At 43.6% G+C, this 12,326-nt stretch overlaps 1 long non-coding RNA gene across 2 annotated transcripts; it reads right to left on the bottom strand.

Moving 5' to 3' along the window:
* Positions 1–11,472, bottom strand: LOC115202468 (uncharacterized). Of its 2 annotated transcripts, XR_003879984.1 has the most exons (5): positions 11,324–11,472; positions 6,352–6,476; positions 6,005–6,129; positions 1,333–1,864; positions 1–1,212 (listed from the first exon to the last, which is right to left on the bottom strand). It is a non-coding gene; the product is annotated as an uncharacterized LOC115202468 (long non-coding RNA). The 2 variants fall into 2 exon arrangements; XR_003879983.1 differs by having other exon boundaries at positions 1–1,864.
* Between the last annotated feature and the right edge of the window lie 854 nt (positions 11,473–12,326).

Genomic DNA, 12,326 nt, shown 5'->3' with positions numbered 1-12,326 from the left:
TTGTAGAACATATTTCATTTTATTCTTCCACCTCCACATTAATCGATTAATCACTTTTTTCCATAGTAGTTGATAGTCATAGGCCTAGCTCTGGTCCAGGGCGTTAGTGCGCGTTTCACTTCTACAATAACGCTTTGAACACACCGACTGTAATTAGCGCAAAATAGTATGCTGCGTCATCTAGATATGTGCGCAACAAAAGTTCAACATTCACCTTCTGCTACCATTTCTGTCAACCCGTTTACGCATACCTTCGATAAATCCAACGTATTGCAACAGCCTCTGCAACGCAATCGTGCAAGACAAACGCAGCGTTCTATTGGAAATGAATGTACTTCTGGGTTACCAAAACGCAAACTTCAGTCACTGTGTTCAAAGCGTAAGATAGAAGGGGAATGCGCCCTAACGCTCTGGACCAGAGCTATGGAAGGAGGAACTGAAGATTGAAGCTCCAATCTATTTCGCTAGGTGGCGACAATAGTCCAGACAAAGTATCAAGGATTTTCTACACACCGATACACTAAGGCTTTTGCACTATTATTACCAGTACAGCGTACATGGTCTATACTGACCTACTATATTACCAGTACAGCATACATGGTCTATACTAACCTATTATATTACCAGTACAGCATACATGGTCTATACTGACCTATTATATTACCAGTACAGCATACATGGTCTATACTGACCTATTATATTACCAGTACAGCATACATGGTCTATACTGACCTATTATATTACCAGTACAGCATACATGGTCTATACTAACATATTATATTACCAGTACAGCATACATGGTCTATAGTGACCTATTATATTACCAGTACAGCATACATGGTCTATACTGACCTATTATATTACCAGTACAGCATACATGGTCTATTCTGACCTATTATATTACCCGTACAGCATACATGGTCTATACTAACATATTATATTACCAGTACAACATACATGGTCTATACTAACATATTATATTACCAGTACAGCATACATGGTCTATAGTGACCTATTATATTACCAGTACAGCATACATGGTCTATACTGACCTATTATATTACCAGTACAGCATACATGGTCTATTCTGACCTATTATATTACCCGTACAGCATACATGGTCTATACTAACATATTATATTACCCGTACAACATACATGGTCTATACTAACATATTATATTACCAGTACAGCATACATGGTCTATACTGACCTATTATATTACCAGTACAGTATACATGGTCTATACTTACATATTATATTACCAGTACAGCATACATGGTCTATACTAACATATTATATTACCAGTACAGCATACATGGTCTATACTGACTTTGTACTGTTAAATAATAAGCTGTTACGTTTCTTTGCTAATACATCAGGATTTCTATTCCTTAAGCTGCTTCGCCAGTCCACTTAACTCCATAACAGTTTCTGATAATATAATGTTGGGATTTCATTACAAAATAAAAACATAAACAGCCTAAAATTCTCATTTGAATATCCAATGTGACTAAATGATGTCGCCGGCTGGGTTTTGAACCCGGGTCATATGTGCAAGAGCAGGCTGTGTTAGCCCACCATGCTAAGATAAGGGTCAAGTTACCTATGGTTGTTTTCCCCAATCACTTTGCCAAATTTTCACAAGAATGAGCTTAACACAAAAATCTAAAACAGATCATCAAAATGTCTCATGTTTCAAAACACATAGTTACAATGTGGACGGTGTCTTCTCACACATCCAGTGGGAAGTCGTTGTGCATGGTACGTCGTTCCAACTCTTTAGTGGGTCTGATACCTTCTTTGAGATATGAGCGCAGTCTTCACCCTGATGTGCATCATTTGGTTCCCCATCCCTCCAATACCTATAAACAAGACAACAAATAGGACGGCAAAAAGTGATTAAAAAATCAATCAAACAGGCTACAGCACAGATAGACGGTAAAAAGTAACCTGGAACAACACAGATAATCAGACGGTAAAAAGTCACATGGAACAACACAGATAATCAGACGGTAAAAAGTCACATGGAACAACACAGATAATCAGACGGTAAAAAGTCACCTGGAACACCACAGGGAAACAGAAGGTAAAAAGACATCCAACACATACATATGACATTTACATTTTAGTCATTTAGCAGACGCTCTTACCCAGAGAGACTTACCGTTGGTGCATTCATCTTAAGATGACAAGGTGGGACAACCACATATCACAGTCATAGTAAGTACATTTTTCCTCAGTAAAGTAGCTATCAGCAAAGTCAGAGTTAGTAATGGGTTAAAAAGTAAAGTGTGAGTGTTAGTTCATGAAAGGCTTTTTGGGGGGGTGTGATGGGGGTGTTATGTGGGATGATTTAAGCTACTTTCTGAAGAGGTCGGCTTTCAGATGTTTTTTGGAAGATTGGCAGGGACTCTGTTGTCCTAGCTTCAGGGGGAAGAGATTGGACTGGGCTTCCGTAAAGGTGGGCCAAGAAACCAGAGGTGGGAGAACTGAGTGCTCGGGTTGGGAAAGAGCTGGTCAGAGACGCACGCTCAAGTCTTTTGAACAGAAAATAAAAAAAGGATACCGGTCTGTAGTTTTTGATGTCAGAGGAGTCGAGTGTTGGTTCCTTGAGGGGATCGGATCGGGACATTTTGAAGTCAGAGGAGACGCAGACAGTGGTCAGGGATGAGGGAGGAGAGAAGGTCTCCAGAGATGGTCTGGAGAAGGGAGGAGGGGATGGTGGGCAGGTTGTCGGGTGGAAGTTACATTTTCCTCCTTTTTCACTCAGCTGCCCACAGCCCTGTTCTGTAAGCTCGCAATGAGTCACAGCCACGGGGCAGGAGGGGAGGGCCGAGCCGGCCGGGAGGAAAGGGGACAGTGCGAGTCATAGGATGTGGAAAGGGTTGAGAGTAGGGTCAAAAAGCCAGAATCGGGAGACAGGAGGGAGAAGGATTTAGCAGAAGGGAGAGATGATAGGATAGAAGAGGAGAGAGTAGCGGGAGAGAGAAAGAGTGAAGATTGCGACGGCGCATGGCCATCTAGATAGGGGCTGAGTGGTTAGGGATGGAGGTGAGGGAGACAGAAAAGGAAAGAAAGTAGTGATCAGAGACCTGGAGGGGGTTGCAGTGAGATTAGTAGGAGAACAGAGACCTGGAGGGGGTTACAGTGAGATTAGGAGGAGAACAGAGACCTGGAGGGGGTTGCAGTGAGATTAGTAGGAGAACAGAGACCTGGAGGGGGTTACAGTGAGATTAGGAGGAGATCAGAGACCTGGAGGAGGGTTACAGTGAGATTAGGAGGAGATCAGAGACCTGGAGGAGGGTTACAGTGAGATTAGTAGGAGATCAGAGACCTGGAGGGGGTTACAGTGAGATTAGGAGGAGATCAGAGACCTGGAGGAGGGTTACAGTGAGATTAGTAGGAGAGCAGAGACCTGGAGGAGGGTTACAGTGAGATTAGTAGGAGAGCAGAGACCTGGAGGGGGGTTACAGTGAGATTAGTAGGAGAACAGAGACCTGGAGGGGGTTGCAGTGAGATTAGGAGGTGAACAGCCTCTAGTAAAGATGAGGTCAAGCGTATTGCCTGCCTTGTGAGTGGGAGTGGACTGGGGAAAGGTGAGGTCAAAAGAGGCAAGGAGAGAAAACGAATCAGAAATGAAGGAAAGAAATGAATCAAAGGCAGACGTCAGGAGGTCTAAGTCGCCAAGTGCGAAGAGCGGTGACCCATTGTCAGTAAATTAGCTTTAAGGTGTCAAGCTCATTGAGTAACTCTCTAAGGGCACCTGGTGGGCGATAGATAACAACAATGTTATGCTCAAGTGGACAATTGACAGTGACAACATGAAATTGAAATGAGGAGATGGACAGGTGAGAGAGGGAGACAAGAGAAAATCTCCAGTTAGGAGAACTGAGTAGTCCTTTTGCCATCACATTTAAGTCATTTAGCAGACGCTCTTATCCAGAGCGACTTACAAATTGGTGCATTCACCTTATGATATCCAGTGGAACAACCACTTTACAATAGTGCATCTAAATCTTTTAGGGGGGGGTTAGAAAGATTACTTTATGCTATCCTAGGTATTCCTTAAAGAGGTGGGGTTTCAGGTGTCTCCGGAAGGTGGTGATTGACTCCGCTGTCCTGGTGTTGTGATGGAGCTTGTTCCACCATTGGGGTGCCAGAGCAGCGAACAGTTTTGACTGGGCTGAGCGGGAACTGTGCTTCCTCAGAGGTAGGGAGGTGAGCAGGCCAGAGGTGGATGAACGCAGTGCCCTTGTTTGGGTGTAGGGCCTGATCAGAGCCTGAAGGTACGGAGGTGCCGTTCCCCTCACAGCTCCGTAGGCAAGCACCATGGTCTTGTAGCGGATGCGAGCTTCAACTGGAAGCCAGTGGAGAGAGCGGAGGAGCGGGGTGACGTGAGAGAACTTGGGAAGGTTGAACACCAGACGGGCTGCTGCGTTCTGGATGAGTTGTAGGGGTTTAATGGCACAGGCAGGGAGCCCAGCCAAAAGCGAGTTGCAGTAATCCAGACGGGAGATGACAAGTGCCTGGATTAGGACCTGCGCCGCTTCCTGTGTGAGGCAGGGTCGTACTCTGCGAATGTTTTAGAGCATGAACCTACAGGATCGGGTAACCGCCTTGATGTTAGTGGAGAACGACAGGGTTTTGTCCAGGGTCACGCCAAGGTTCTTAGCACTCTGGGAGGAGGACACAATGGAGTTGTCAACCGTGATGGCGAGATCATGGAACGGGCAGTCCTTCCCCGGGAGGAAGAGCAGCTCCGTCTTGCCGGGGTTCAGCTTGAGGTGGTGATCCGTCATCCACACTGATATGTCTGCCAGACATGCAGAGATGCGATTTGCCACCTGGTTATCAGAAGGGGGAAAGGAGAAGATTAATTGTGTGTCGTCTACATAGCAATGATAGCAATGATAGGAGAGACCATGTGAGGATATGACAGAGCCAAGTAACTCACCACAACGACCAGATGCTCTCAAACTATGAGAGAACACGTAGTCAGATGAAGAGAGAGCAGTTGGAGTAGCAGTGTTCTCTGGGGTGATCCATGTCTCCGTCAGAGCCAAAAGGTCAAGTGACTGAAAAGCAGCATAGGCTGAGATGAACTCTGCGTACTTGACCGCAGATTGGAAAACCAGGAATTCCACATGGGTTGTGCGTGCATGGTACACTAAATTAGAAGGGTTGTAGTCAAAGGGTGGGGAGTGTCTGTAAAGCCTACAGGGAGAAGAGCGAACAGGTATAGAACACACTAATAGTTGCCAAATCTACAAAAGAGCAAAATGAGATCATCAGAAAAGAACTAGGTAAGACACTCAAGTGAGAGAGTGGTGTGGAGCCTTCCTTGAACATCTCTGCAGAACAACTCGGCAGAACCACCTTTGTTTCGACGACCATCTTAGTTTTGGCAACGAGACCACCACTGACATGACAGCTGCTGCTGAGGAAACAGGGGAGACTGAAGTACTAACACTAAATGCTAATTGCCTTTCAAAGGTGAAGAGCACACCTCCCGGTACTTATTTCTGACTGCCTAGGAGAGGAGGAACCACCCCCTCCAATACAGCCACTGATTACCAAAACAACAACAGTCCCAAATTGCCCTGCCCCTTAATCCTGGTTGACGGGTCAACAATCATCTGGAAGTTATGAGCAGTCAGCAGTTCACGCACCAAGTGCTTAAAGTAGATGGCCCTAGCTAGGGAAAAGACAGTACTAGACAACAACAAATTAGGACAAATGATATGTATCACTCCTGGAGATATCATGATTCCTCTAGCTATACAATTAATCACACTGAGATGGAGCCTCAGAAACTGGTTATGTACACTCAGAAAAAAGAGGTGAAGCCACTCCCCCTTCAATTCAGGAGTCCTAGCTATAGAAGGAAGCACATAGAAACAGACAGTAAAAAGTAATCCAATACCAACACAGATAATCAGACGGTAAAAAGGAATTTGTTACAAATTAGACTGTAAAATATCCTCCAGAACAAGTTCACTCACGTAGTGCCAGGTGCTGATGATTGGCCTAATGCGCCATCGTTAATCCACTCCCAAACCCCCTCTGTATTGGTGTCATGGAAACCAAGATAGATGTCCAGGCATCCACTCCATTCATGGATAAATTCCTATTGTTTTGTCACAAAGAAAATATCCAGTCACAAAGAAAAGATCTTGAATCACATACAAACATACTTTTTTGTCAGGATTATTCACATTTTATTTTGGAGGGGGGGCTTGCAAACATTGGTTAAAGATAGTGACATGATAAAGTGAAAAACAAACAGGAGTTGAAATAGAAACAAAATGTTGAAATTATCAAAAAATATAATTGACTAACTCCCTCTCACCTGTTCCTCTTTGCTGTTAATGATCACCAGGTGTGCTCCTCGCTTCAGACAGTCCTGCCTGCTCTCTGTCCAGGATTTCTTCTCAGTAGAGAGGTAGTACCAACTGGACTTAAACTTCTTCCATCCTTGGGGACAGGAGCGTAGATGTTATTTCATGACAAACCCATGATAGCGATCACATTTGTCTACATCAGGGACAAAATAGCACCTTATTCCCATACGTAGTGCACTACTTTCAACCAGGACCCAAATGGCATGGTCAATTAGAAACAACAGTGTCCTTGGTGACTTTCAGTGGGACTGGAAGCTTGTCCTTTCAGTTCCCCCAAATGTTTTGACCTAGATTCAATCAGATCAAGTGTTAAGGCGACTGCAGACAGCTGCATAGCGGATGTTTTGGTTGTGTTGGAGGTGGAACTGTGTTAGAGCCGTGAGTGGCTGCTCTTGTGACCAATGTCACGAAGCCACAGCCACCTCACTTGTGTTAGAAGTTCAGAACGAGAAAGTGTCGGCTATATAGAAATAATGATGCTCGAATGGAAAAATCATTCAAATAAATAATGCAGATCCTATCATTAGAATCATTACAGCGTTCGAACGTGTAAACAAGGCTGCATGGGATCTCTTAATGCGAATCTGTGCAGCCAATTGCAATGTCTGCATTAGGTACACTGAGTGTACAAAACATTAGGAACACTTGCTCTTTCCATGACATAGACTGACCAGGTGAATCCAGGTGAAAGCTATGATCTCTTATTGATGTCACCTGATAAATCCACTTCAGTCAGTGTAGATGAAGGGGAGGAGACAGGTTAAAGAAGGATTTTTATGCCTTGAGACATGGATTGTTTATGTGTGCCATTCAGAGGATGAATGGGTAAGACAAAAGATGCCTTTGAACGGGGTATGGTAGTAGGTGGTAGTAGGTGTCAGGCACACCGTTTTGAGTGTGTCAAGAACCGCAAAGCTGCTGGGTTTTTCACACTCAACAGTTTCCTGTGTGTATCAAGAATGGTCCACCACCCAAAGGACATCCAGCCAAATTGACACAACTGTGCATTGTAGTCAGTATGGACCAGCATCCCTGTGGAATGCTTTTGACACTTTGTAGAGTCCATGCCCTGAAGTGAGGCTGTTCTGGGGGCAAAAGTCAATAATAGGAAAGTGTTCCTAATATTTTGTACACTCAGTGTATAATGCCAGGAGCTGCTTGTGGATTTGACAGCTCTAACGCAGTTCCACCTCTGACACCATCAAAACAACTGCTATGTGGATGTCAGCTAAACCGGATCTGATTAAATATACCCCTTACTGAACATGAACTGATCTGCTCTAGTCTGTTTGAAATATCCAAAACTCCAAAAATATGCTTTCCTTGGTTGCTTTCCACAGAAACCTTTTTTTAAACAAAAGTCTGACCCCTACTTACTGAGAAATGAACCATCACACCAAAAGGTCATTTTTAATTAATCAACACAGCTCCATCCTGTTTACTTTCCAAACACTGGGAAGACACACATGACAAACCAGATGCCTACTCAGCAGCCTGGTATCAACTGATAAGCGTCCACGGCCAGCTGCCTTCGCAGAAGCCTGATATCAACTGATAAGCGACCAGAGCCATCTAAGTACACATAAATCTGTCTTTGCTGACAAATCTACGTGTTTTTGCCAACTCTTTGAATAATCTACATCAAGGGTTCTTAAACATTTTCAGCTCAAGATCCAAATTAGAAATTGACCTTTCTCCCGTGACCTAAATTGTTCTCCAATGACCCAAATTATGAAGAAATAGTGTGTAGATGTACTCATAACTTGCAACCCACCTCCCACACGATCAGGGCCCACTTTCAGTCCCGACCCATAGTTTAAGAAACTCTGGTCTACATGCAGAGTATTGCACAATTGATCATCCAACTAATGAAATTATCAGATTTATCTTGTATCCGTTACATGTCCGTTTAGGTTAAAAATCCATTGTGTTGGATGGGCACAGCATACAATGGATTACATTAAATGACTTGTATTGTAATCCGTCCAACCCTGATTGGTAAAAATACACAAAATCAAGCGCACCTAAAATATATATTCTTTAGAAAACAATTAGGCTGCTATTTGGATCAAGCCAGGCCCCCAGTGTCCGGTCTGGAGCATGAAGTCAAGTGCTCTGTTGGTCGCCCACTGCATAGCAAACTAGCGGTGCCCAAAAAAACCCTGGTCTGCCTTAGAAAGCCTAAATCCATTACGATCGCTAGAACGGCCCCATTTTTTTAAGATGCTGTTTTGGGCTCAACAATTTGTTTACTAAGACCAAGTTTGATCCCCTAGGTGAATTATTTTAAAGTTCTCTACAAATCGGGATATTTAATTAAATAGTGATAAATTCTGATCACTATGTTGTCGTCACACAGGACCACGTGCTGACACAGACCAATCACGGGCCGACAGGCTTAGAGGAGGCTCACGCCCTCATGCACGTGCTCTCAGGCAGGATGAAAACGACTACATCGACCATGATGCTTTGCTAGTTACGGCAGCTTTCAACGTGATCCTTAGCGATTTTCTGGGTGACATTCAGCCCCATTCAGCAATATGGCACGCTTCAAATTAAAATACTTCTGGCTTCATCCGCCATCAGAAATTCTCCATAATAAATGAGTGGACAACGTCAGCGTTATCACTATGTCTTAATGTCTATGGATCTAGCATATCTGGAGTACTGTGAAACAGTCGATTGATCTAGCACAGTGGTTCCCAAACAGGGTCAGTGCACTCTCAAATGTTGTTTTTTGCCATCATTGTAAGCCTGCCACACACACGCTATACGATACATTTATTAAACATAAGAATGAGTGTGAGTTTTTGTCACAACCCGGCTCGTGGGAAGTGACAAAGAGCTTCTATAGGTCCAGAGCACAAATAATCATTTAATAATAATCAATAGTTTTGCTGTTTATTTAGCCATCTTACATATAAAACCTTATTTGTTCATCAACAATTGTGAATAACTCACCACAAGTTAAGGAGGAGGGTGTGCTTGAAAGGATGCACATAACTCTGCAATGTTGGGTTGTATTGGAGAGAGTCTCAGTCTTATATCATTTTCCACACACAGTCTTTGCCTGTATTTAGTTTTCATGCTAGTGAGGGCCGAGAATCCACTCTCACATGGTACGTGGTTGCAAAAGGCATTCTTGTCTTAACAGCACGGTTTGCCAAGGCAGGATATTCTGAGCGCAGCCCTATCTAAAAATCTGGCAGTGGCTTCTGATTAAATTCTATTTTCACAGAATCGCTTGTTGCAATTTCAATGAGGCTCTCTTGATCAGATATCGGTAAGTGGACTAGAAGCAGGGCATGAAAGGGATAACGAATTCAGTTGTTTGTGTCGTCCTTTTTGGGAAAGTACCTCCGTAATTGTGCACCCAATTCACTCAGGTGCGTCGCTATATCATATTTGACATAAGCTTTAGTTCATTTGCACACAAAAGAATCATTCAATGCTGGAAACACCTGTGTGTTGTCCTTGTTAATGCAGACAGAAAATAGATCCAGCTTCTTAATCATAGCCTCAATTCTGTCCCGCACATTGAATATAGTTGCGGAGAGTTCCTGTAATCCTAGATTCAGATCATTCAGGCGAGAAAAAACATCACCCAGATAGGCCAGTCATGTGAGAAACTCGTCATTATGCAAGCGGTCAGGCAAGTGAAAATTATGGTCAATAAAGAAAACTTTAAATTCGTCTCTGAATTAAAAAAAACGTGTTAATACTTTGCCCCTTGATAACCAGCGCACTTCTGGTTATGTTGTAAAAGCAGCGGTACGCTGCCCATATCATTGCATTAACAAATGTAACCAATTTCACTGTAGTGTTGTAAAAGCGTTACATGGTCGCTGCCCATATCATTGCATAATGCAGAAAATACACAAGAGTTCAGGGGCCTTGTTTTAACAAAGTTAACCATTTTCACTGTAGTGTCCAAAACATCTGTCAACCTGTCAGGCATTCCCTTTGCAGCAGGAGCCTCTCGGTGGATGCTGCAGTGTACCCAAGTGGCGTCGGGAGCAACTGCTTGCACACGCGTTACCACTCCACAATGTCTCCCTGTCATGGCTTTTGCACCATCAGTACAGATACCAAAACATCTTGATCACCAAAGTCCATTTGATGTCACAAAGCTGTCCAGTACTTAAAAAATATCCTCTCCTGTTGTCCTGGTTTCCAGTGGTTTGTAGAAGAGGATGTCTTCCTTAATTGACCCCCCATAATCGTAACGGACATATACCAGGAGCTGTGCCAGGCCCGCCACGTCTGTTGACTCCTCCAGCTGTAACGCATATAATTCACTGGCTTGTATGCGAAGAAGTAATTGTTTCAAAACATCTCCTGCCATGTCAGTGATGCGTCGTGAAACAGTGTTGTTTGATGAAGTCATTGTCTGTATAGTCTTTTTGGCCTTTTCCCCCAGCATTGTCCCAGCCATATCCACGGCAACAGGAATAATGAAGTCCTCCACAATAGCATGGGGCTTGCCCTAGCCACTCGGTAGCTCACCATATAAGACGCTTTTAGCTCCTTCTTATTAATGGTATCTGTTGCTTTTATACATGTCTTACTACTCGAAAGTCGTCTTTATTCTCGCTCCAAAAACTGTGGCTTATTTTTCAAATTGTCATGTTTGTTTCTAAATGTCTGCCCAAGAGTGAAGGTTTATGGTTAATGTGATTGGATGTTAATTATTTTACTAGGCTACCTGTATTTTACATGATATTGTTTTTTCGCTGAACACTAGATGGTTTAATTTTATTTTTGGCAGTGAAACGAGGCTACTCAGGCTAGAGAAAAAAAACTCACCCAAATGTATAGCCCCGTTGGAAAATATAAATGTACTGTTTGAAAATGTGAATCATTTTAATCTAGCAGATCTGGAATACAACAAAACAGTCAAGTCATTTTCCAGTTTCTTACCACCGCTCTGTTTGTTTAGCTCTTCCTTCAAGTGGTCTCTCTCTTTAGTCAGGGTGTTGTAACTGGTCTGAAGCTGGTCTCTCTCTTTAGTCAGGGTGTTGTAACTGGTCTGTAGCTGGTCTTTCTCTTTAGTCAGGGTGTGGTAACTGGTCTGTAACTGGTCTCTCTCTTTAGTTAGGGTGTTATAACTGGTCTGTAGCTGGTCTTTCTCTTTAGTCAGGGTGTTATAACTGGTCTGTAGCTGGTCTCTCTCTTTAGTCAGGGTGTTGTAACTGGTCTGTTGCTGGTCTCTCTCTTTAGTCAGGGTGTTGTAACTGGTCTGTAGCTGGTCTCTCTCTTTAGTCAGGGTGTTGTAACTGGTCTGTAGCTGGTCTCTCTCTTTAGTCAGGGTGTGGTAACTGGTCTGTAACTGGTCTCTCTCTTTAGTCAGGGTGTTACTACTGGTCTGTAACTGGTCTCTCTCTTTAGTCAGGGTGTTATAACTGGTCTGTAGCTGGTCTTTCTCTTTAGTCAGGGTGTTGTAACTGGTCTGTAGCTGGTCTCTCTCTTTAGTCAGGGTGTTGTAACTGGTCTGTAGCTGGTCTCTCTCTTTAGTCAGGGTGTGGTAACTGGTCTGTAACTGGTCTCTCTCTTTAGTCAGGGTGTTACTACTGGTCTGTAACTGGTCTCTCTCTTTAGTCAGGGTGTTATAACTGGTCTGTAGCTGGTCTTTCTCTTTAGTCAGGGTGTTGTAACTGGTCTGTAGCTGGTCTCTCTCTTTAGTCAGGGTGTTGTAACTGGTCTGTTGCTGGTCTCTCTCTTCAGTCAGGGTGTTGTAACTGGTCTGTAGCTGGTCTCTTTCTTTAGTCAGGGTGTGGTAACTGGTCTGTAACTGGTCTCTCTCTTTAGTCAGGGTGTTACTACTGGTCTGTAACTGGTCTCTCTCTTTAGTCAGGGTGTTAGAACTTGTCTGTAACTGGTCTTTCTCTTTAGTCAGGGTGTTGTATCTGGTCTGTAGCTGGTT

The sequence above is a fragment of the Salmo trutta genome, chromosome 11 (genome assembly GCF_901001165.1).
Source record: "Salmo trutta chromosome 11, fSalTru1.1, whole genome shotgun sequence".
NCBI classification, from domain to species: domain Eukaryota; kingdom Metazoa; phylum Chordata; class Actinopteri; order Salmoniformes; family Salmonidae; genus Salmo; species Salmo trutta.
The sequence above is the reverse complement of the archived record's forward strand: the minus strand, read 5'-3'. Positions and strand labels throughout refer to the sequence as shown.